Genomic DNA, 25,775 nt, shown 5'->3' on the forward strand with positions numbered 1-25,775 from the left:
TTGGCACTTTCAAAGCCCTACAGAACTTTGCATCAGAGTGTCTGAAGAATACCCGGGCTGACTTCCATAACATGCCTAAGCTCTGAGGTCTTCATCACAGGCTTTCCTGGATACCTACAATTTTTGAAGTGAGTCAGCTGGCAACTGGGGAAAGAGGTTGGGGACTGACTTCCCCAGGGAGCTTCACCTGACACCTACACTGATTCCATTCCAGTTCTGGGCGGGAAACTTTTTTAAAAAGTTTTCCTATACCTTTTAAACTACCAGTCAGAAGAAAGCATAAGAAACTAAGATGGACAATTGGCCCATCGAGCTTAGATAAGTGTCTATACCGCTGAATTGGTTATATCTGCTGTGTGTTCCCTTTCCCCATTTATTTAACAGTTGTTACGGTGTTGAAGGGCAGAATAGAATTTTTAATGTGTTTACAATGGTACCTAGGTTTAAGAACAGCCCTGTTTACGAACTATTCGGTATACGAACTCCACAAAACCTGGTTAGCGAACTTTACCTCGGTCTACGAACGGCAGCCGAATGATGGAAGGGCATCGGCAGTGGGAGGCCTCATTAGGGAAAGTGCGCCTTGGTTTAAGAATGGCTTTGGTTTAAGAATGAAATTCCAGAATGGATTAAGTTCGTAAACCACTGTATTTGCTAAATACAATAGTTGATGTACAGTCTCTTGCTTGGCTTTTTGAAATGTCAATTGGAAATGAAATTCCACCACCTGTTTCCAAGTCACCACAATTAAAAACGAAACTCTTGGCACTTGAACTTGTGGTAAAATGGTCACGTTAGACCACATTTTTAATTTGATGTCAGTTTGGTGGCACTTTTTAAATTTTGATCAGGTGTAGCACAATATACAGTGGGAATTGATTATGTGATCATCTGGATTTGTAAAATATTGTGCTTATCGTTAATGTGCAATTGTCGTATTGTAATGTGTGAAGCATAATTAAAGGTGTGGTGAATATAAGGCACACAATTTATGAGGACTAGTTCTAAGACAGCTATATTTTTGGCTGCTAAGTAGACTGAACCCATCACTTCTAAACAGGAAGAAGAAGAAGAAGAAGAAGAAGAAGAAGAAGAAGAAGAAGAAGAAGAAGAAGAAGAAGAAGAAGAAGAAGAAGAAGAAGAAGAGCTTCACTCTGCATAACTACTTCTCTATATGTTGAAAACGTAGTAACTTCCCACCCTTTCATTTTTGTTATTGGAAGAATCTTTAGAAACTGGCACTCTTCCAAAGTCAACTGTTCTTCATTTGAAGCACATTTCATAGCATACCCTTGATATGCTAAACAAAGAAAAATTGGCTAGTGTCAGAGTTTCTGTACCAGTCTTCTTGTACCTGACACCTTTTCAAGAATAAAGAAGTCATTGTAATGAATTCAAGTTCTTTCCATACCCTGAACCTTCACTGTTTAGGCTGCCTTATTTTGGCAAAAACAATGGATTTTTTTCACAGACAAAAACAAAACCTCTTTTATAGGTAAAATACAGAGGCAATCCATCACCAAAGGAAGCCCATCAGAGAGAGGTGCGCAGGAAAAATTGCACAATATTCTGAGGACTACCCACCTTAATTTAGTTGTAAAGCTGAACATTTTCTGTTGCATGAAAAATCAAAAGGAGACAGCCATTCTTGTTTCTGAGAATCAAGCTAGAAATTGTATTTGCAAGCCAAAAATAACTCCATCCACTACATCAAAGTGCAGTCATTAAATAGCTGAGTCAATGTACGGAAAGAAAATAAGAAGAAAATATTTTATTCTTGGAAAATTGCTAGAGATACTAATTGTATAATAAATGAATACTATATTCTGATAGTATTACTAAGCAAGTTCAAGAACAGCAGTTTTGTACAGCAGAATCAAAGCCATTTCATTTCATTTCGCAAATGACAACTGCTTTTGCTTCTGTTTCAAAGCAATTCAACAAGCTGCACAACTATTTTCACCAGAATCAGGATTTAATGGAACTTTATAGAATTTGACAACCTGTTCTATTAGTTTCAGTGAGCCACATATAAGTATTTGTGGATTGGGCTGCAAGCTTGATCATGTAACTCACTCTTTAGGGAAAAAAAGCCATAATGCATCCGATCAAATGTCCAGCTGACTACTAATTAGCTACTGGGTGAAGTTCAAGATTCTGGTATTGGCATACAAAGCCCTGTACAGTTTAGGACTAGGATACTTAAAGAATTGTATCATCCCTTATCTATCCAATCAACCACTGAACCCTACAGGTGAAGACCTCCTGCAGATACCCCCTTCTCAGAAGGTCTGTTCCAGACCACACAATCAGGTCTTTCGTGTTGTGGCCTCTACCCTTTGCATCCCCTCCCATTAAAGATTAGACAGATGTCATTTCTGTTTTCTTTTTTGTACCTACTGAAGACCTTCCTCTTCCAACAAGCCTTTTATGCAGACATCTTTCGAAAGCTGCATCTATATTGGAATAGTTTTTATATTATTTGGAAGTTTTAATTGTTTTAGCATTTGGGTGCTGTGCTGCTCTGCATTCCTTTGGGAGGAAAGGTGGGATCTAAATTGAATTAAGCAAGTCATTTATGATTATCTAGCATCATGTTTCCAAAATTGGCAAATCAGATACTGTTTTGTCTCCCACTTGCTGAAGAACTCGAACTCAGGTTGTTGTTTGTATCAAAATATTTAATGCTCAGCTGATGTGATATGTAGCCCCCCCCCAAAAAAAAAGGTCCAAAGTCACAGGATATGCTATACATGGATGGTACAAGTGATGGTAGTTGACCCCCTTCTTTGAAAATATTCTAATTAAATATTGGAGGGAACTGCAATTTATACCCCGGAACACAATGCATGCAAGAAGACTTATAAGTTAACAATTAATGTTTGTGTGTGAGAGAGACAACAATCTTACACTTGGGCAAATATAATTGGTTTTGTTGTTTAAACAAGAACCTTCTCTGCTAAAAATCCGCACAGATTATTCCTTTTTGAAATGCTTGCTTTAAATAGGCCTTGACGAAGTTTGATGAGCCAATCTGAATCTCACGATCCTTGCCCCAACCCTGTTCTCCTTGATAGCTTGTGCTGATTAAAATTGCTCAGAATAGCACAATTTCCAGAAACATTACCGATGTGAGGGTCCCATAATGACTGCAACAAGAGATGCTTGTGTGTCCCTTTTCCTGAAACCCTGTCATTACCATTAGGTTCATGAAATGAATGATAAAGCTAGGATGGTAAGCGTGCTCTCATGGTTTCTTAATTCCATGTCATGTAAAAAATTCTTTTTATATTTCGAAATGTAGAAAGGGCAAGATACTGGGTTGGTTAATTCTTTCTCCCACAAGGACCCTCCATCCATCTGACTAACCATTAGTCATGCAACATCCACCAGACATGAGTGGGGCAGGAGCTCTACAGCATTTTTGCAGATGCAGCCTCCATATAGCTACAGCTTTTCATACATGTTGGGTTTATCCACACTTACCTATTGCACTGCTCTTTCCAGGCAGAAGTCTGCACTTCAATGCTCTATTTCTGAGTGTTCAAACCCCCTGCCTACCCATAGTTGCCAAGTTCTGGATTGAAAAATCCTGGATCAGCAGCGCCGCGGCACCGGAAGTCGTTTCTATGCACTTCCGGACATGCGTAGAAGCGACTTTTGGCACTGCAGACATTTTGGAAATGGGCACAGCAGCATCAGAAGTCGCTTCTATGCATGTCCAGAAGTGCGTAGAAGCAACTTCCAGTGCCGGCGCGGCACCAGAAGAACAGGGCCACCGGCAGGAGCTCTGTAATCCGGGGGAATATGGGGTATTTTGCCATTTGGGACACCTGCGGGAAACGGTAAGAAAATACGGGGGTTTCCCAGGGAAAACGGGGTACTCGGCAGCTATGTGCCTACCACTGACCTACCACTGACCCCCTGCCTACCACTGACCTACCACTGACCCCCTGCCTACCACTGACCTACCTGCCCAACAACTCTTTTTCATGTCCCAGCCCATCTTTTTTCAATTGTTTTCCAATCTAATGTTTTCAGAGAATGCATGCAACAGACGGCAGGATCACAGATGCAGGCCAGGCCCTCTACATTTCTGTATTGAACTACCTCATTGAACTGTATTGAACTACGTGTGCCACTGTTTACTAAAATAAATATTTAAATAATTAAATAATTCTAGAATTCTATGCATGTAAAGTTGCCTACGCACATTTTACACACTTCTTTACTCTTTTATCCTCCTTTTGCAGTTGGGGGGGGGGAGTTGATGCATTTTGTCTTTTGGGGTGAAATGTTCGTGGCCACCCTGGATTCCAGATATGTATGCTGTCAGCCACATCTTTTCTGTGGCTCTGTTTCAAATGGTTAAGCAGAGCATTGACTGTAGCAAACAAACATATACACACAGGCTATTACCAGGTTCTTTTAGTTAAACTGGTGCCAGCAATCTGAGTGGGTGCACTTTGAGTGGGACCCAGATGAGGTGTTGTTAGTTTCTGAAGAAGTTCAGTGTTACCTTTTCCTTAACAAAATGGCTCTGATAGAGAGGTTGGCAGCTCCAACCAACCTAAGACTAAGAGAACCATTCTTTCTTTGGAGATCTCTCCCTCTCTTTCTTCCAACTGCCTTGGTTGATCTGGTTGGCTAGGGACAGAGGTAAAAGCTGTTTCCTAGTTCTGATGGATCTCTCAGTGGCTTTTAATACCATTGACCACTCAAACTGGTCTTTGACCATAATAAATTTCATGTTAATACCTGACATTCTTCAGGACGGTCTAGAGGAGCTGGGAGCTAGGGGATTCCAGAAAGTAGTGTTGGGGGGGGTGAATGTTCAGCCCCCTGGGCTCTCACTTGTGGAGTGAATCAGGTCTCCGTCTTCTCCCCCATGCCTTTTAACATCTACATGAAGCTGCTAGGAGATATCATCAGGGCGTTTGGGCTGGGTGTTCATCAGTATGCAGATGATACCCAGCTCTACCTCTCCTTCAAATCAGAACCAGTGAGGGCAGAGAAGATCCTTTGTGAGTGTCTGGAGGTGGTTGGCAGATGGATGGCAGCTAACAGATTGAGGTTAAATCCTGACAAAACAGAAGTACTGTTTTTGAGGGGTAGGGTGTGGGTGGGTGTACATGTGAGATACTCCTTGGTCCTGAACATGCCCCCGGAAGACCAGGTGTGCAGCCTGGGAGTCACTTTGAACTCACAGCTGTTGATGGAGGCACAGATCAATTCTGTTTACAGGACAGCTGTCTACCAGCCCCACCTGGTACTCAGGCTGAAACTCTACCTGCCCACAGACTGTCTCACCAGAGTGGTGCATGCCCTGGTTATCTCCCGCTTGGACTACTGCAATGTGCTCTACGTGGGGCTAGTTTTGAAGGTGACTTGGAAACTACAACTAATGCAGAATGCAGAAGCTAGACTGGTGCCTGGGAGTGACCGCCGGGACCATATAATACCGGTCCTAAAGGATCTTCACTGGCTCCCAGTACATTTCTGAGCACAATTCAGTGTTGGTGCTGACCTTTAAAGCCCTAAACAGCCTTGGCCCAGTATACCTGAAGGAGCGTCTCCACACCTATCATTCAGCTCAGACACTGAGGTCCTCCTCCGAGGGTCTTCCGCTGGTTCCCTCCCTACGAGAAGTAAAGTTATAGGGAACCAGGCAGAGGGCCTTCTTGGTAATGGCACTCTCCCTGTGGAACGCCCTCCCTTCAGATGTCAAGAAGATAAAGAATTACACAACTTTCTTTGGCAGCCCAATATCAGGAGATTTTAAACACTTGGTGCTTTATGTTTTAAGATATGCTGTAAGCCACCCAGAGTGGCGGCGGATACCCAGACAGATGGGAGGGGTATGAAATTGTTGTTGTTCCACCTCTGATTCATGCCTGAGAAGGATTTTATCTTAGTGGTAGTGCAGCTGCTTTGCATGCAGAAACTCAGTTTCAATCCCTGGTGTGTTCAGGTAGGGATGGCAGTAGGGAAGAACGGAACCCACCTAATTTTAACTTTCAAAACAATATGTGGGTGGGAGAAATTGACAGATTCATCCATTTCAACTTACATGCACCATAGGGGCAAACAGCAGCTTTGAGGAAGCAGTATTCATCAGGAAAATAGTCATGTGGAGAGGGAGATTTCATTCCCTCTTCTTCAGCATCATGGTCCTGATCTCAACTTTAACGCAACAAAGCTGATTTTTACAAAAATGCAAAAAGATGAGAGTTCCAATCACAGTTAACCACCATCTATTTAAGTTTGGCTGTTGATCCTAATTAACAGTAGGGGGCAGAGGGAATTGAATTCTCAGAAATCAAAGGAACATCCTTATCATCTATCCTTTCTGAGAAATGCAGAATAATTACTATCCAAAAATAAATGAATACTTTTTTTATCTCATGTTTGTTTGTGAAAAGCAACCAAACAACTGAAATAAGTTAGATTTCTTGCTAAGGCTGCATTTGCATCATGAACACTCACATTCTGCAACAGTACCCTTTAACTTTCAATTATTTTGAGTAAAATTATAAAACGCAAATCTTTTTCTCCAAGTGAACTTCAACTGAAATGTCAAATGAAGCTTAAAAAAGATTGTAGTTTTTTAGAGAAGTTGTCTATGTGAATGAATATCTATTTACTTTCAGTTGAGGTAAAACCATATGATTGACGGGCCCTGATTAAAAGTGGGACCAATAAAATAAAATTAGGGTCCCCCCCCCCCATCTCTTGGTTTTAGAGGTCACAACTTGAAAGAAGGCAATTACCATTAAGGGCATGGATCCATTATATCTAACTATTTTTCAACCCAAATATGAAATACCATCCTGAAATCCTGGCTTTGTAAAGGATTCTTATATTCCTGGGTGGTAAAATAGTCTAATGTTCTCATTCATGTTTGTATAATTGCATGGATCTGTATTATTGAGTGGGATTCTTTTTTTGTCTCTAGATGATTTTGCTTTGTGTGTGGCCACTTTCAGTTACATCAAAATTCCCTGTGTATTTTGTACAGAGCCAACAATCATGTGACGTATGAGCTCAGTTATCACCAAATGAAATAGTATTCCAGCCATCAATAGCCCAACTGCTATTGCATGGAATAGTTCCACCTTCACATCTTTGAATGGAGAATGTGGCTGTCTCTAGTGATGTAGCTGTCACACATGCAACTGTGTGGATCAGGCACCCCCAAACTCGGCCCTCCAGATGTTTAGAGACTACAATTCCCATCATCCCTGACCACTGGTCCTGTTAGCTAGGGATGATGGGAGTTGTAGTCCCAAAGCATCTGGAGGGCCGAGTTTGGGGGTGCTTGGTGTGGATGAATGTTTTGAACCCTAATTGTGCAGGGCTCCAGGTTGTGCAAAAGCCTTCACATATATGTTACAGATGATTGCACTCTTCATATAAACACAACGTGCCTAGATAACTTAGTGCATTCCTGTTTCCTGCAGCTCTGTTGGTGAACATGTGAGTAATGATGCAGAAATAGGGCAAATGTTTCCAATAATATTCATGTGCAGTCAAATGCATATTCTCCAACATTTCACAGACTTTGCAGCACAATCTGAATCATGTATGTCCAGGAGTAAGTCGCATTGAATTCAATGGGATCTACTCCCAGGTAAGTGAGGTTAGGATTGGAGCCTAAAATAGGACATGCTTGGAACATTAGTATTATCATCCTTTATGACTCAAAAAAAAAAGCATACTGTTAATATTGTAGAATGCTTTTCACTCCCTGCCTTGATTCCCTGATATGCAAAAGCCCATCCGCTGCCATTTTAAAACCCAAAAGGCTGGTGGTTTTTTAGTTATGGGTATATTTGAGAATTTATCCCTACTTTTGGCAAGCTTTTGCCTTGAAGAGCAGATAATATTTTCTGTGGTGAACTTTGTCTTTATCTGCTGAGATTGTCTCCGTCTCATACTGTCATTTATATTCGTTTTGCTCTTTGATTATGATGTTTTACTTTAAATGCTATACAACACCCTGAGAAATGCATATTAGAAGGTGGGGTAACAGTTCTCAAATAAGTGAATAAAAAATAAATGTCAAGGAACAGAAATCAGAATATAGGGATTGTCCCTTGTAAATAGAGATAGATGGTGGATACAATTCAATGCCCTTTAAATAAGAGCCATACTACTGAATGTATATATTATAGGTGAAAATAAACTAGAGCTGAGCTTAAAAAAAGTAAATCAGAAGACATTCTTCTGACATTTCTGAGGGGTTTTTATTCTTTTTCATATCCAACTAGAAAAGGCCACTTTGCAGAATTATATTTGAATATTCTCCACCATTTTTATTACTATTGTTATTATTTATGGCTGTCTTTTGCTCCCTCGGTGCTCAGGAATGATGCCAAATCTTGGGCACTGTGGAACATGTAAGATGCTGAGCAGGCTGGTTAAACAGTTAAATTTTAATTTAAAACAAAACCGTTAAGGGGGGGGGCAATAAGGAAGCTGTGCTTCTGTCATGTAATGTGAACATGGGCATCTCTCACTGAGGGAGGAGCAGGGAGACAAGCTCTATGCAAACAAGGAACTCATCCCCCACATGCCTCCCATTGCTGGACTCTTGTCATTAATATATATTATTTTTTTTAAAAAAAAATCAGAGATGTTAGTATGTGGGGCTCAAGTTCCCCACTATCACTCAATTTGCCACCACTGATGGCAAATCACCCTTTTCCCAATAAACTGTTGGGAGTTTTTCTCCTGTCTGGAGAAATTTGGTTAAATGGTCCCACCCCCTCTGATTGGCATCTCTCTAGGATTCAGACAGTATTGCATAGCAGAGGCAGGGGGGATGGAGAAGAGCCTGCCCATGTCAGTTATTATGCTGAACTAAGGATGCGTAGGACGCTTTGTCACATATATGGGCACCCAGACTGGTTGGATAGCATGACATTTCTCAGGGGTGCTCTGTGTGCACATCCCTAAAAGAAGCCGTTGGGAAGCTTTGGGAAGGAAACTTTTTTTTATTATCTATTTGCAAATTAGAAACTTGTAAGAGAATGTAAAGTAGTCAGAGAGCTGAAAATACACCACATCTTGCGACAAAGGGAATACCCCCAGAGAACTCAGTGTGTTTCCTATTGGCTTGCAACTGATTGCACACTTGAATAGGAGTCTGATTATAAAAGATGCAAATTATAGTTATTTATTGTGTGGAGTTCAGTTGCTGTGGGACCATTAAAGACTGATGAAAGGAGTCTAAGCTTTAATTTTTATTTTTGGTCCTCATCTGGAGCATTTGAATTGTTCAGTCTTGCCACTTACGTGGCCACAGAAACAGCATGAAAAGCTTACATAAGGCTCTCATTTTTTTATATAGTATAAAGCAACAGGAACCTTATTCGTTGAGTAAATTGGAAGGGTAGGGTTTTTTGTCATTGCTTTATTTTATAAATTGATTCACTGCTATCACCACCACCATCATCATCACTTAAAACATTTCCCTGGAGAATTTTAAAATATTGGGTGGGGATCCAAGTGTGTAATTTAAAACATTATCACATTAAATATATCATTTCCAATGCATGTGCATTTTTAATTCATTATGATGCAAGTGGTTCTCTTGGCCAGTCTCTTTGCTTGGTTATTTATGCACCTAATAATGAAGAAAGGGGTCTTTGCCATGAAAGACAAGAAACAGTTTACATAGAAAATAAATATATGTTGTTATTGTGGGAGTGACATGAGAATGAATAATACCAGCTTTCAGCTTAACAATAGCCAAGGAGGGAGTGAAGTATCTCAACAGCAAACTGCACCCAGGCTATATGCACTTATTCTGAAGTCCAAAAAAAGTGTCTTGTGTACAGTTCTCTCTCCACATTCCAGAGGGACCCTAATTTCCCAGGTCTTGTATGTGTATGTATTCCACTTATGTCCACACTTTCCTCCAAGGAACTCAAAACCACACACAAGGTTCTCCCACACATGTTCCATGTCACAACTTTGTTGTAGGGTGAATAGTGGTCATTATTCATTCCTTGTCCTACTCAGAATAGACCCATGGAAGTTAATGGGCATGGATAACTTCAGTCCACATCAGTTTTAAAAAGTCCTCATGAAAACCCAACAGCATTTCAATGTGAATTTCACCTAAAATATACCTTTTAATGGAATTTTGCCTAATATGCACATTCATGCTAAACAACTTCCCCATAATATAATGCATGTTTCTAGGTTATTATCTCTAGTATATAATAATAATAATAATAATAATAATAATAATAATAATAATAATAAATAATAATAATAATAATAATAATAATAATAATAATAAATTTATTATTTATACCCCACCCATCTGGCTGGGTTTCCCCAACCACTCTGGGCGGCTTCCAACAGAAATATTAAAATACAATAAAATACAATAGTATATGTATTTCTATGAACCATTTCACCTGCTGTATACATTTTTTTCAGAGACGTGGGTTCACATACTGTTTTCCCATTGCTACTCTGCCCCCCCCCCCAAGAGAAGTCTAGATCTAACAGCATGCACTCTGGAGTTTTAAAATACTCATACTTTCACATATGACATGGACAGCAACATATTATGCATTTGCTAGGTAACATTGGAATAACACATGTGTTTCCTGCATTTATTGGTGTGTGCTGATCCACGCTAACATGGATAGTTTACCCTAAAATAGTGAGCTATTCTGTTTGTGTATTGGGCTCCCATCCAGCTTATGTTTCAGGTATCATTTCTGCCTTTTGAATAAGCACTGCTAGACTTTTTTATTTGCAGCTTAGTGTTTTACTCTTGAACAGGTGCACACACATCACTGCCACAACCACAAATGGCTGCCTCATCTTGTTGTTGCTCAGCAGCCACTGGTTTGGCCTTCTGCTGGGAGAATCTGTCCTCAGGCTTCTTACCCTCAAGATATTCTCACTTCAGAATTCAAAAAGCATTAAATTTCTAGCAAATGCCTTCTTTTTTCAGTATTCATGAATCTCCAGATGGTGAACTCATTTGCACAAAACTTTATCTTGTAAGGCATGTCACCAATTGTGTTATGTAAACCGCCGATGTGTTTGAAAAGCATTCATTTGCATTTATTTTGTCATATCCACAAATGCCAGAGTTTGCAAGGTTTAAAACTGTTTTGTTTGTTTTTTAAGTGGCTAAAACTTGGAAGTTTTGCTGACCGTACATGAGAGCTGAAGCAGATGGTATGAGAAGCAATGGAACTTGAAGGACTCGCCTCTAGGCAGTGAAGCGGAATCTAGAGGAAGGATACTATAAGGCTTGCCTAGAGAACTAGGTCAAAGCGGGTGAGCAACTATCAGCTCATGATTGACCTGCTTTATACCCACCAGGAAAGCTCTTGATTTCAGCCTCAGACCTTAATAGCCTTCTGTATCTGCTGGATGCATTTGAAAAAGCATCCTTTACATAGAATTGTGTTACATCTGCAAATGCCAGTGTCAGAGTTTCCCTTAATGTCTAGGAATACAATGCTAGAGTTCCTTTTAAGGAGCTTGTATCCAGGCACACAATTTTTTTGCTCTTCATTCTTTCTACCTGACACCTGTTGTTGTTGTTGTTGTTGTTGTTGTTGTTGTTGTTTAAATGAAGTGGGGGGGGGACGGACATCGGGGAGTGCAAGCAGTTAGCTTATCTAGGATACAAAGTAGCCTGACAATGTTCCTGGGAGGCTCTGTGAGTGGGTGGCTTCCAGATCAGTGAAATAGTCCAGTTCCTGCCCTTGATAGGTTGCACTCCCTCTCAAGGAGAAGTTACATGTTTTGGTAGTACTCATGGAACTGTTGTTTTCACTTGAGGCATCACCAATGATTGGCATGCCAGCTATGCCTCTTCCTAGACAGGGACAACCTTGGTAATCTCAATACGTTTCCGAGCACAGTTCAAAGTGTTGGTGCTGACCTTTAAAGCCCTAAATGGCCTCGGTCCAGTATACCTGAAGGAGTGTCTCCACCCCCATCGTTCTGCCCGGACACTGAGGTCCAGCGCCGAGGGCCTTCTGGTGGTTCCCTCGTTGCGAGAAGCAGGGAACCAGGCAGAGGGCCTTCTCGGTGGTGGCGCCTGCCCTGTGGAATGCCCTCCCATCAGATGTCAAAGAAAAAAACAGCTACCAGATTTTTAGAAGACAGGCAGCCTTGTTTAGGGAGGCTTTTAATGTTTAATAGATTATTTTATCTCATTTTTCTGTTGTAAGCCGCCCAGAGTGGCTGGGCGGGGTATCAATAATAATATATTATTATTATTATTATTATTATTATTATTATTATTATTATTATTATTCAGTATTGGGTTTCTGCAATGCACTGTATGTGGGGCTGATCTTTGGTCTGCTCCATAAACTTCAGCAAGTGGAGGAATCCTAGTCATCTCCAGAAGCAAGGATGAAGAGTTATATACATTTACCTGGGAATATATCCACTGATCTCAGTTGAGCTTAATTCTGAATAGACAAGCATCGGGTTTCAGGTACCACATCAGTTGATATATTGCGGCAGCTTGTATACAAAATTATTTAAACTGTGCTGGTTAACAGATAAATGGTTAAACAACAAAAAATATTCGATCAGTTGACAGCTCAGAATTCACAAATTATTCATTCAATCTCCCTCCCTCCCTCCCTCCCTCCCTCCCTCCCTCTCTCTCTCTCTCTCTCTCTCTCTCTCTCTCACACACACACACACACACACTATATTATCCCACAAATACACAGATGTTTCTTCTCTTATCAAACAAACAAACAAGTGTGGAGGAGGGGCTGGCAGGAATCCACTGGATACCGACAACATTCTAACACCATGCTTCATTTAATTATTGCACCATTTTAGCTGAAGGGAAGCCAGAATGGATTTTCTTATAGGAAAGATAATATCTATTGGCTTGTAGTTTAAAAAGAAAAAGAAAGAAAGAAAAAATGTGCTAAGGGCTAAGACCATTATTGAAATTCTAAAGAGAGAATCTTCAGGAGCTTGAAGCTTTGGGCTTGTTATTGGGTGCCTACATTTGGGCATCCTGACACTCCATAATTGAAATTCATTGCTCGACCTTTAGTCTATAAAAATGTTGCACTTGTCATTAGCAATGACTGCTTGCTCTATTCTCTTGTCACTCCCTTAGCCAGCTTAAACCATCTCAGATGAAATAGCCTATTTCATGTCAGACCCCTGAGTTTGCCACTGCTTAAGCGGTAGGTAAAGTGTTGTTTAGCAATGTGCTGAAGTGGCAGGATGGCTCTGAAGAGGTTGCAGAGGGGGCTAGTCTCTCTCTTGCTTGGAACATAATGACTTTGTCTTGGAGTCTGCATTGCAGATGCATTACTAGAATTCTGTTTGATAATTGGATTTTAATTTTTACTTTCCTATTTCAGTTGATTCTCTGCAAGGAATGTAACAAATGCAATATGTGTATGCCAACTATATAATACCTGGGTGTGAATATCTGCCATTGTACACCAGGACTGCTTTCACACTGGACATATAATGCAGAACAACCATGCTTTGTTCACTTAGTTTTTATGGTGCATTTCCACAATGTGGTAATGAAAGCTTTCTCTTTCCATGTTTTCTCAGTCCAGCTTCTGTCATTCCCAACCTAAGCCCCCAAAGCCAACATTCTTTAACTCAACAGCTTAGCTGTGCAATTTCCCCAGGAACAGATGACCTATTGTGCTGCTCTTCTGGTCTGAACTTATTGGTCTCGTCAGTCCTTTCTGTATGGTCTATCTTTTCTTTCTAAGAATCAACTCTTATCAATTTAACTCTTTCCTTTTCAAATAGCATTGACTTTATATTTCTTCATGCTTTATGTTACTTCACTCACACAAAATGTAGCTGATCAGGAATGTAGTGAAGGAGGAGGGTGGATTTAACCCTCCACACATGTACGCATACTGAAAATCGCCTCCAGCATAGGGGGAATAGGGAAAGGAGAGCCACCCATTTGGCTACAGAGCATTAGTGTCCAACTTCATGCCCATCATACACAGACATAGACTGTTTCATGTAAGTAATAAATATATCTTTGTTCAAGCAAGTAATGGTACAGATTTGGTAGTGGGCAATGGTGTTCAGGAGTCATTGTTCTGCAGTTCAGGAATCAGGCAAGAACTGACTGGAAGCAACTGTTTCCTCACCTCAATCTCCAAGCTTCTAACAACAAGGCAGGACACACTTGTGAGACTTGCTCACTTCCAAAGAATGTTGGAATTCCAAAATGCCTTCCTCTGAGTCGACTTCTACTCCCATCTGTGGGGGTGGCACCTGGTTCTAGGTGGCAATACTGCACCCTCTTTCTTAAGCTTGTAATTGGTTGCTGTAGCCTTTCCCCTTGGTTTCCCACAGCCCTCCCCAGTCTCCACCAAGACTCTCTGCTCTGCTGGGAGGCCAAGAAGAGGAGCCGGCCTCCCTGCTCTCCTTTTCAAAGCAGCTGAAGTTGAGGCACAATGTGGACAGCCCACCCGATGTTTCTTCTTCTTCCTTCTCCTGTGTTGGAGCCTGCCAACCCTAGCCCAATTCATCAGTGCTTTGGTGCTCATGATATCCCCCAGGCTCTCCCTGTGTTTCCCTGGATCTAGCTTAGCCCGGTAGCACAGGTAAATAGTGTTCTGCTGCATGAACATCAGTGGCAGGTTCCCAAGAGTACTCATCTGGTCCATAGTCCTTCTAGTCAATCAGGTATTGCAGCTGCCCCTGATGGCACTAGGAGTCTAAAATTTAGGCCACCTCATACTCTTCTTCTCTATCTATCATCACTGATGGCAGTGGGCCAGAAACTCTGTATGGATGTTCAGGTGTGGTGGGGGGTCATGCGGAAGTAGTGAAACACCCAGTGGATTCAAGCAAAGCTGGAAAGTTGTGGAGTTGGGCTTCATTTTGGACTTATCACAGGTGGTGCAGATCTAAATTGTAACTAGAGTGCTCAGAATGTAACAAGTAAATAGCCAAACTCGATTTTCCATCAGTTTTGACTTCCTTTTTACGTTCTGTAATGGTTTGGGATTTGTCCTTTTGAAGACTTTGATCACCTCCCAAAATTTGCTTCTCTCAAATTCTTTCTCTTCCCTCCCAATTTAGCTTGAAGCCATTTCAAGTCTCTTATAGAGGATGGAATAAGAAAAATAAAACGGAGGGGAAAGTGTGATGAGTGAAAGCAGCGGGTAATGGCAGGGAGCCTTACATTTGTATTTATGATGACAAGCTGTAGCACAGAAGATAACTGAAGGTTATGAAGATGATGTTAAGAGCTGAGTTTAAATTTTGTTAACTTGAATAAGATTATCTCAACATCTGTGTTCCTTTTGATTTTTGGCAAAAAGAGCCCCACAAGTGAAAACTTGTGCATACGTTCACACTCTGAAACATCTGTGCATACAGTTCTCAAAATAGTATCTTTTATAAGGGAGGAGTTTGTGTAATTGTTGTGATCTGTATTTTATTACTTTGGAGGTATCCAAAGGGACTCTTTCCAAATCTAGTGAGTTGACTAGCATTGTTTTTTGTTTGTATAGTTTAAAACCTGCTAGGTTACCAAACTCCTTTATTTCTTCCAGAACTGCTGGTACACATTCTAGTGCATTTTCCAAATTTCTAGATGTATTCTTTAGATTTGCTAATTGTTTATTTAGGTCAAATATAATGTATTCATGGCTTCCACTGGATGACATGATCTGGATTCCATATGCTTCTGGGGAATATACCCTCCATAGGAAATTATATAGATGTTAGAGGTTGTGAGGGACTTCAAAAAGTGTGCCATTGACAGAACAATACAAATGACCAGGGGTGCTTGAGGAATTCATACTCTGCACCTTCTAAGCAAAATGACCAGATCTACACCACGTCCCACAAATGGTATGTGGTTCTGAAAACAGTAACCTTACACCCCCCAAAATGTACCAATGTATATTATATTAGAAATGCATATTTGCAACATAAATAAATGGGCCCCAATGTTTTAAAAACATTCAAAAAGACTTATTTAAATGTGAATTTTCATGTAGGATTTTGATTATTATTTTTTTAAAAAAATTACAGAATAATGTAAAAACAGGATGAGATGGATTTATGAATGAAAAACTTGCCCATTGACCAGAACTAGACTGATCCATTCATCCCTACACACATTCGCTTGTATTCTGAAGATATGGCTTCATAGTATATCTTTATTGATGCTTCAGTTTGATGCTCAGACCCTTCAAAAGTAATTGTGCATTTGTACAAGTGTGCCACTTTTCAGTTTCTATCTAGAACTAGTTATAAGGAAAGTTGCACATTTCACAGTGAGCAAAATTTGATTTAGTACTGGAGGGGAAGAAGCTGATTGGCAAACCTGTGTTATTTGAATCAGTATTCCTTTGGGCAGTTCAGAATGGAGAATTCAAAGGGAGACATACATATATACAAAGACAGTAGCGTTTGGGAATCCAATAAAGAACACAGTTAGATACTGTACCTGAGCATTAATCACAGCAGAGCAGATCCTGGGGTGATCATCCAGGCAATATCTGACTGTAATTGATATACAATGTGAATAAATATCCCTTTGAATACACACAAATTTGAGTCAATTCAGCAACACTGTATGAAATTTCCAAGTCCTCCAGTCCTTCACAATGGGATTGTTTGCAGTGTTTATTGAATCAGTCTGAAATCCCAGTGATATGAAACTATATTTAGGCCAATGTACGTGAGTTGCTATAATCTTAAATACTAAGAACATAAGAGCTGTTACTTGAGGCTCAGGTGACCTCAGTGGCACATTGTAATTTATTTCAGCTTCTGCTTGGTGCCCCAGCTGCAGCCCTTTCTAGACAGGGGTAGCATAACTTCTGTTGACTATGTTCTCATAACCACTAAGTGATATTACTGCAAGTCCTTATACTGCCTCTGAAGACAGTTCAGAAACTTCAGCTGGTGCAGAATTTCGTGGCCTTGTTTCTCACAAGGGCAAGATGGTTTGAGCATACGATGCCAATCCTGGCTTGATTGTGCTGGCTGTCAAGTAGTTTCTGAGCCCAATTCAAAGTTCTGGTTCTGACCTATAAAGCCTTAAACGGCTCAGGACCGCGATGCCTCAAGTACCACCTCTTCCAATATGAACCAGTATGGACCCTGTGATCATAATCATCTGAGGTCCTTCATGTACCACTCCATAAGTTGGATCCTCCTAACAGAGGGTCCATGTTGTGCACGGCCCTGGGACTCTTCCCCAGCCGTCTAATAATAATAATAATAATAATAATAATAATAATAATAATAATTTATTATTTATACCCCGCCCATCTGGCCGGGTTCCCCCAGCCACTCTTGTGGCCAGTGGTGCTCCAGCCCACTCCCCAGCTCGCTCCAGCCAGTGGTGCCACAATTATGCAACTGGCCTATAGCCAATTGGCAATGTGGCAAGGTTGGGGTTTGGGGGTATTTATTTGGCAGCACGTCTCTTGCTTTGCGCTGCCGAACACCCACCCATCCACCCATTAGTTAGGTTGCGTTTGGCCTTGCTTTGGACTTCGGTTGGTCGCCTGTTTTGGAACGGGGGCCAGGTATGAATTTTTTTTCCAATGTGGCAGATTGGCTGTGGCCATTTTGTTTTTTGCCTACCTCTTAGCAATCGTCACAACTTTGTAAGGCTTGGCAGTTAGACATTGGTTCAGGGGAATGTGCTGAGGGGAGGTGCAGCCATCACCTGCACCTCCAATTAATAGGGTATTTCGTTAAAGGAATCCAGGGGTCTGGATCTCATCCGAAGCCCAGGGAGGGGCTAGGGCCATGCCAGCACCCCCAGGAATCCCAGAGGAGAACACCAGTCAATACACATTGATGGAGCTCTGCCTCCTGGTTGTTTACCCTTCCAGGCTTCCTGTAGGGTGGGCAGGAGCCAGTTATAGTTTGATACCAATGCCTAAGCCAATACCAGTCACACTTGTGTATTCAATAAAGTTGTGGCCAAAATTTGCCCATTAACCTTTAAACTAAATTCTGTCTCCACTGTGTCTTTATTTCCATGGGGGGGGGGGTTGGGGCTCAGAGCACAAGAGGTCTGGAGGGTGGCAAGAAGAGAATGGGCCTTTTCTGTGGTGGTTTCTGCCTTATGGAGTTCTCTACCCACAAAAACTCACCTGGCACCTTCATTACACATCCTTAAGTGCCAGGCAAAAACATTCCTTTTCTCCCAGTCTTTGGCTATTTAAACAACCTATGGTGTTTCAAATTGGAGGGTGGGAGCTTGGTACTATGCTATGTATTTTTGTGTTTTATTTTGCAAGCTGCATTGTGATCCTCAGATCATCATAAGAAGTAATAATAATCTAGCTCAGCATTGTCCATACCCACTAGCAGTGGCTCATCATGGTTTCAGACAGGGGTTTCTCAAGGGCTTATCTGGAGGTACTGGGGACAGGATCTGTGACCTTTTGTCCTCAAATCCTATGCTGTACCACACAGTCATGCCTGTTCTCATTTTACAGTAAAATGGCGTGGGTGGATATAGTTCAACTTTGCAGTTCGGATCCAGGTCATTAACCCACTCCTGCTGTGCTGCTGCTAAGGGGGCAAAATACTCAGTTGATGTAGAACCATAGTGTTGGAAATTACAGTACCTCAAAAGTCATCTAGTCCAAACCCCTGCTGAGACAGGAAATCCATGGCCACAACCACTGCAGGTGGCCACTCAACCTCTATCAAATGTCAAATGAAAGTGATGCCACGGCCTTGGAAGGTATTCTGTTCTGCTGCCAAAGAGCTTTTACCATTGATAGATTGTTCCTAAGTTTAGTAAAAAACAACTTTCTTGTAACTTGTAACTTGCTCTGCCTCCATAGTCAGAGTCAGCCTGCTTCCAAATACCACTTGCTGGAAACATCAGGAACGGAGGGTGCTCTTGTGCTTGGAATTTTTTTGTGGATTTCCCATAGGCATCTGGGTGGCCACTGTGAGAAAAGGATGCTGGACTAAATGGGCCATTGACCTGATCCAGTAGGCTCTTCTTGCATTTTTTGGTTGAGATTCCACCATCTGGAACAACATAAAATATTTGCTCCATCATCTTAGTTTAATGTCTGAACTAATTTGGTCTTAACTCGCAACCCACCCACCCACCCCCTGTTTTTTCATGTAGGGTTTGCCAATCACCATCCCACTACAAGTGAATTGCCTATTCAGGGAGCTGCCCGTATTCATTAAGAAGCATTAACATTATTTATCAGTTTCCATTTCTTAATCAGGCATCACTTTGAAGCTAAACCATAATGATAGACTTATTCATGGTAGGCAAATAGCAAACTTTCAACACTAATGTATAAACATAGAGAGAGAGTGAGAGCCTCTCAATTATTGTTGTTTGGGGTAAAGATATAAAATAAAAAATTGCATACAAATGCAACGTTTTTATTTAATTCATGGTTTTCTTCCTCATTTGTGGTTTATTCACTGAGTTTGATGCTCTTATGATATGGTGGATATTTCCTTGAAAGGGAAGGCTGCAAAATCAATCTGTTTTCTTTATCCAATTAAATTCTGTTCAGAGTAAACCCATTGAAATTAATACTAACTTCACTCCATTAATTTCAGTAGGTCTACCCTGAGAAGAATTTAGTTGGCTACAACCCTATGCATTCTCAAACAGAAACAGCCTGAGAAAGATGTATCACGATCCTTGAAACCACGACCTTGAAAGAATTGTTTAAATGCTTCTCTTGGCTTCCAGCTTTATTGCAGATTTCTGGTATAAATGCTCTATTTACACTGCTAAGCAAACAGACGATCCATCATAGACATCTGTATGATATACAGTACAATCCACAGAGGGTAGTGAGCACTTCATAATTTATAAACTGGGCAGCCACAACTGTGATTCTGAAAATTTAATTCATATTTTGAATTAGTTGTGACTATGCATATATCTAATATACACCAGTGCTGCTTCTTTTCTTCTGCACTGTTTTTGTTAATGTGCAAAAAGCATCAATGTGTGAAAGGCAAAAAGTGTGTGTACTGCAGGAAAATCGGAATGAGAGAGCAAATTCATAGAAAAATATAGGTTTGTATCCAATGGTGTTACTTAGCTGAGAGCAAGTCTTCTGTCAATAGTATTGGGGTTGGTGTATAATTTCTTAAAATTTCCACCTACATCTGCACCCTCCTGTGCCCCCCTAAACCTGTTCTGGAGGGTTCACAATCCCTCTGTAGAAGAATAGGGGTGTGGGGGTTATAGGGGTAGCGAGACTCTCTGAAAATTGCTTTCCTTCCAGTTCTGCTGATGGAAGCTGTACCATCAGCTCAACAACAGAATGTTAATCAGCAAAATGCCTGGCTGGAGAGAAATAATAATAATAATAATAATAATAATAATAATAATAATAATAATTTATTTATACCCCGCCCATCTGGCTGGGTTTCCCCAGCCACTCTGGGCGGCTTACATCAGAAAAATAAAATAATCTTTTAAACATTAAAAGCCTCCCTAAACAGGGCTGCCTTCAGATGTCTTCTAAAAATCTGGTAGCTGTTTTTCTCTTTGACATCTGATGGGAGGGCGTTCCACAGGGCCGGCGCCAGCGCCGTCTTAAGCACCCCTGTTGCCATGGTGCGCCGGATCTCTCCGGCGCCCTTCCGCCCCGTTTCCCAGCGTGGTGGGCGGAGCGCTGCTGCGCGGTGGGCGGGCGGGCAGGCACAGCGCGATCTCTCAGGCGCCCTCCCACCCCGTTTCCCAGCACGGTGGGCAGGTGGGCGCCGCACGCAGCTGCGCAGCGGACCGACGGACCGGCCGGCCAGCGGGCGGGCGCAGCTCGCGGCGCCCTCCTGGTGGGCCGGCGCCATGGTGCCCTGTGCCACTGGGGGTCTACGACGAGCCGGCCCTGGCTGGCGCCACCACCGAGAAGGCCCTCTGCCTGGTTCCCTGCAACTTGGCTTCTTGCAATGAGGGAACCGTCAGAAGGCCCTTGGTACTGGACCTCAGTGTCCGGACAGAATGCTCCTTCAGCATTTTTGCCTGGCACCTAAAGATATGTAATGAAGGTGCCAGGCAAGCCCCCCTGGGGAAATCATTCCATAAACCCAGAGAGACAGACCTGCTCACTCCCAGTTCTAATACTCTTTGTCTAATACTTGGTATCATTTTGTTTTATTTTTGCAGCATATAATGCATGTGTGAAGAAGTTGTGGAAAACTTTAAATTTCTTTTTTTTTTTAAGAAATTTTTATTGATTTTATAAAACAAGACATACAATATAACACTGTCCCTTCGTTTTCCCTCCACACACCGGTCCACTTCTGCCACCAGTAGGACCCGTGTGCTTTAAGAATCAAAGGGGTCCAATTATGAATTGAGTTCTGCTTCCCCCCTCCCTCCTCCCCCCATATCCCCCCCCTGCCACTGAGAGAACAGGTAGGGAAGAGTTATGGGGATCTGCATCCCCCAACTCTTTCATAATCATATTAACAAACCTAAAAAAAAAGAAAAAAAGAAAGAACAAAAGAAAAAACAGAAGAAAAGAAAAAATTGGGAAGAATTCAAACTTCCCAGTTCTTATTATTTTAACATCTTAATTGCGACTCCCTCGGTAGTCTTCCTAATGGTTTTCCAACAAAATCTAATTACTTGTGGCGAATTTTCCAACTCAGCTTCAAATCTTAATCTTATAATATTAACTCAATCCTCCTCCTTTTTCATGCTGTCCCCCCACAGGTCCCCTCCTGCCACAAGAGGAACCTGCAGGGCAACAGCACTTCCAAGGTTCCATTTTCTCCTCACCCATCTGGGCACCCCCTGCCACTGAGTGCCTCAGAATAAGGAGAGGAGGGTGGGCAGCTTTCTGCCTAAATACCTCACTTAACCTACAATAATTTACAATCACTTGAAAGTTCTTTCCCAACCATTCTTATACTCCCTTAAGGAAACATAGCTTTTTTTCTCTCTTTCTTATTTGTATTCCATCTCCTCTCCCCAAGTCTTTTCCCCCCAATTGGTTCAGCGTTTCCATTGTCAAGCCAAGATTTCGAAAACCGTCTTTCAGAGACCAAAACAATACCTTTTAACTAAAGTTTTTACCCCACACCCATTCTTTCCCAGATCCATCTCCAGACCTTTGCCCCCCTCTGCCCCTGTCCTTCCCATCCCACAAAAACCCCACTCCACATTTTAACCCCTCCAGGATCTTCAATTCCCTTAGACTTTAAGTCTCTTTGTCTCTCATCTTCTTGTTCTGCTTGTTTTTCTCCCTTTTGGAGATCATATTTTGCTTCATCCCAAACAAATTTGTCATAGTCCAAGTCCTCTTCGAGTTGTTTCTTATCACCCACAGTCTCAGAGTCAATAATCTCCAAATTTGGATTAACCTCTAAGTCCTGGACTTGTACTTCAGTCTCAACTGGTGGTGAGTTGGGATGTTGCCGATCCTTGTAAAAATCTTCCCATGACAGCAAGTAGTTCAGCACAGTCTCCTGGAAGGCTCGAGAAAGTTTTGTTTTCATACCTCTCGTAACCGCAGATAAACAGGGTGTAGGGAACAATGGGTACTGGAAAATTCCTTTCTCAGACGATCGACTCCATTTTGGCTGTTCTTTTTCTTAGTTCTTAACTCAGTCCCAAATCCATTCTTACTTCCAATTTAAATAATTCTTTAACAATTTCAAACAATCTTTCCTGTTCACAGCAGTGCAATCAATCCACCCAGTCTTTTGACAGTTTGACAGCTTTTGACAGCTGTCAAAACGCTCTTCACTTTAATACCGCTGTACCTCAAGGGGTGCCGGACTCAGGGGCTGAGATGGTTCCAAAAAGTCTTTTTTCCCTCTCGGGTCCACAGTTTCAAATTCTTTTGTTATTCGGCTTAGGATTTTTTTTTTTCCAAACGCCTCCCAGTTTCCCATTAGGAAGAGACCGGCTTCCGTTTCTTTAAAGCCTCTCCTATTTTCCAATCAGCAAATTTAGGGTCCAAATCAAAGTTCCACTTACTTCTTTAGGAATCTTTAGTTTCAAATCGGAAGAATCCGCCGCTTGCCGGGTCAGGACTCGGAGCTTCGCTTCCCGGAGGTAAGATGTGGCCCAAAATGGCTCCCGCGGTTCAACCCCGCCGGCTCACGATCGCTCTATTGAGCTCTCGGGCGGCGGGGGATCCGCCAAACGGAGCGGCCGCTGGGCTCCTGAGTCATCGGAACTCTCGATCCGATGTTTTTACGGGGAGTCCGCTCGCTCTGCGGACTTCCCCCCCCTCCGAGAAGCCAGGGACCTCGGCACGCGAAAGTCCCTGCGTCCTTCTCACCACCGCGACGAACCGGAAGTCTGGAACATACTGCTTCCACTCGCTACCCGCCTACCGGGTATGTTTAAATTTCTACCAAGTTTTGAATTGCTTGGATAAGTGGAATGTGTGATCAAACACAATGTGGTTTTATGCCAAATGCTGTATATCACCTTTGCTCTGTACTGTAAGTTTTAGAGCAGATGTAGTTTTCCAGCCATGTTCCATTTAACACAGTGAAAAGTGCCAGAAGTAATTCATCACCTCACTATATGATTGGCCATGTTGTTTCATGTCCCCCTTTGGTCTATGAATGGTATATAGCAAATAAGGATTGGCTGTTACCCTGGGGCTTCTAAACAACTACTAAATCTTCACTGAAGTCCACAACTCATTTAAGCCAGTGTGTACATGGATTGAAGCCAATGTATTGCTCCACTCCATCATTTGCTGTGCTACTAAATACACTGAAGGATATACAAAGCAGCCACACACTATCAGCACAGTGTTAGTAGCCATGCCTGTTCTTAAGGGTCTTAAGGGAGTTGTGGCTTGCAATCAGTGCCCAATCACTGCACAACAAATTTCGACAAAAGCCATTTCTCTGAGATAAAACTAGCCATTTCTCATAGATTTTGAGGTGCTGAAGACAAATATGAAATGAAAATGCAGGCTACTGTTTCTTAGAGAACCACAATAATCAAAGAATGCAGACATGTGGCATGTACCAGTAAAAGCCAGCTTCTACATCTGATGCCACTTTGCCTGTTCCTTGTATAAGGATCATCTCTGGCGAGAGTCCAACAGTAGTCAGCCAACGTGGAAGTGGATCCATCATCGAAATTCCCTAATGAAATTGTTCACCATGCTCATCGCTAACCACACCACAGTTGTTGAGGAAGAAATGCAAATGGGGATGGAGAAAGTGGGTCTTTAAGGAAATTTTGCAACTAAGTTGTGATACAGAGACAACGTGTCCTCAACCAGTTTTCTGCCTTGACATTCCCAAGGAAGATAGTTAACAGCATTGTTAAAGAACATTAAACTTGCTCTTTAATTTTTGCTGTGCTGGGTCAAGGGAATTTGTCAGCCAGGCACTTAAAAGCTGATGCAGTCCAGTCCAAGGCTTTTACAAAGTATTTCACCAGACTGAGTTTGATGTGTAGGGGAAGTTGTAGGATAATGTGTGTTTCTGCCAGTGTTTGGGGTTGCACATTCTTCTCTGTGACCTTCAGATATTTCCTCTGAGGCCAGTCTCTCCCCCTGTAGTGCAAAGTCTTTGCTCAGCTGTCTCATTCACATAAAAAAACAGCAGTACTTCATATATCTGAGGTACAGATCCATCAACACAGACACACTACCTTTAAGTCACCACAGAGATACCAGCCATACTTGCTGTACTGAAGACAGTCTAACACTGTGGTTCCCAACGTGGGGCACATGCCCCACAGGGGGCCAATTTGATTTTTAAGGGAGCCAATTCGAGAATGAGTTATTAACAATGAATGGCCTTTTCGGCTCCCTCCATGTGAATAGGAGTTCACTTTTTGAATAATAAGAATTATACGTCACGGGGGGGAGGCAATCGGGATTTTAGAGATCCTTAGGTGGGGCATGGCCAAAAAAAGGTTGGGACCTACTGGCCTAACAGCTGCTTTAGGTTGTTGTAAGGTTCTTTCATGTAGACTGTATGTCCAAATCAAATAGAATGGATGGAAGTCTGTTTCCATTTATGCACCAACTCTGCCTTGAGACTCATAGACTTTGAGAATAGTCACCATTCTTGTGGGTCATGTGTGATTCTGAGGATATTCATCAGGCCATCCACATCATAGTAGAACACAAAGCCATCTTACTTTCTGAAGTAAGGCGCAAACTGCTCCTAATGAGAGTGAAACAAACTCAGACATTTTCCTTGAGAATCTTCCATTGTTGAAGTCTTGATCCTGGTAACTATGCTAATCTTTCAGAAATAAACTGGAAAACCCTAATTGCCACCTTAAACCTTGCTTGTTCTGGCCAGTGAATATCAGTTCCCCCATCATTCAGGAAGATGACATCATTGTTCTTGCTCTCCACTACATCACTGTTGACTACCTCATGTGATGAGCTGTCAGAACTGCAGCTTGGAGCATCTTATTAATAGTAAAATATCTGCAGACTATGGAGCAGCCTAACCCATTGAGGTTGAATATGTGCTGGTTGAATACACAAGCACAGGTCTTCTGAGTGCTCAAAATGAAGAATATATGGGGCTATATGAATATTACTGTGGAACCTTGTTCAGCCCAAGGGCCACATTCCCTTCTGTGCAACTATTTGAGGGCCACATTCCAATAGTGGGTGGGACCAGAGGTAAAAGTGGGTGGAGCAACAGACTTGAAATTCTACTAAGTATACTAAGTTAGTTTCTACACATATTCACACACCCAAGCAGCACACATGATCAGAGTTCAATGATCCAGTGCAACTAGAAAAAATATATATTCAGGGTTCAAAACAGGACCTCTGCAGAGGGTG

The sequence above is a fragment of the Zootoca vivipara genome, chromosome 6 (genome assembly GCF_963506605.1).
Source record: "Zootoca vivipara chromosome 6, rZooViv1.1, whole genome shotgun sequence".
Lineage (NCBI taxonomy): Eukaryota > Metazoa > Chordata > Lepidosauria > Squamata > Lacertidae > Zootoca > Zootoca vivipara.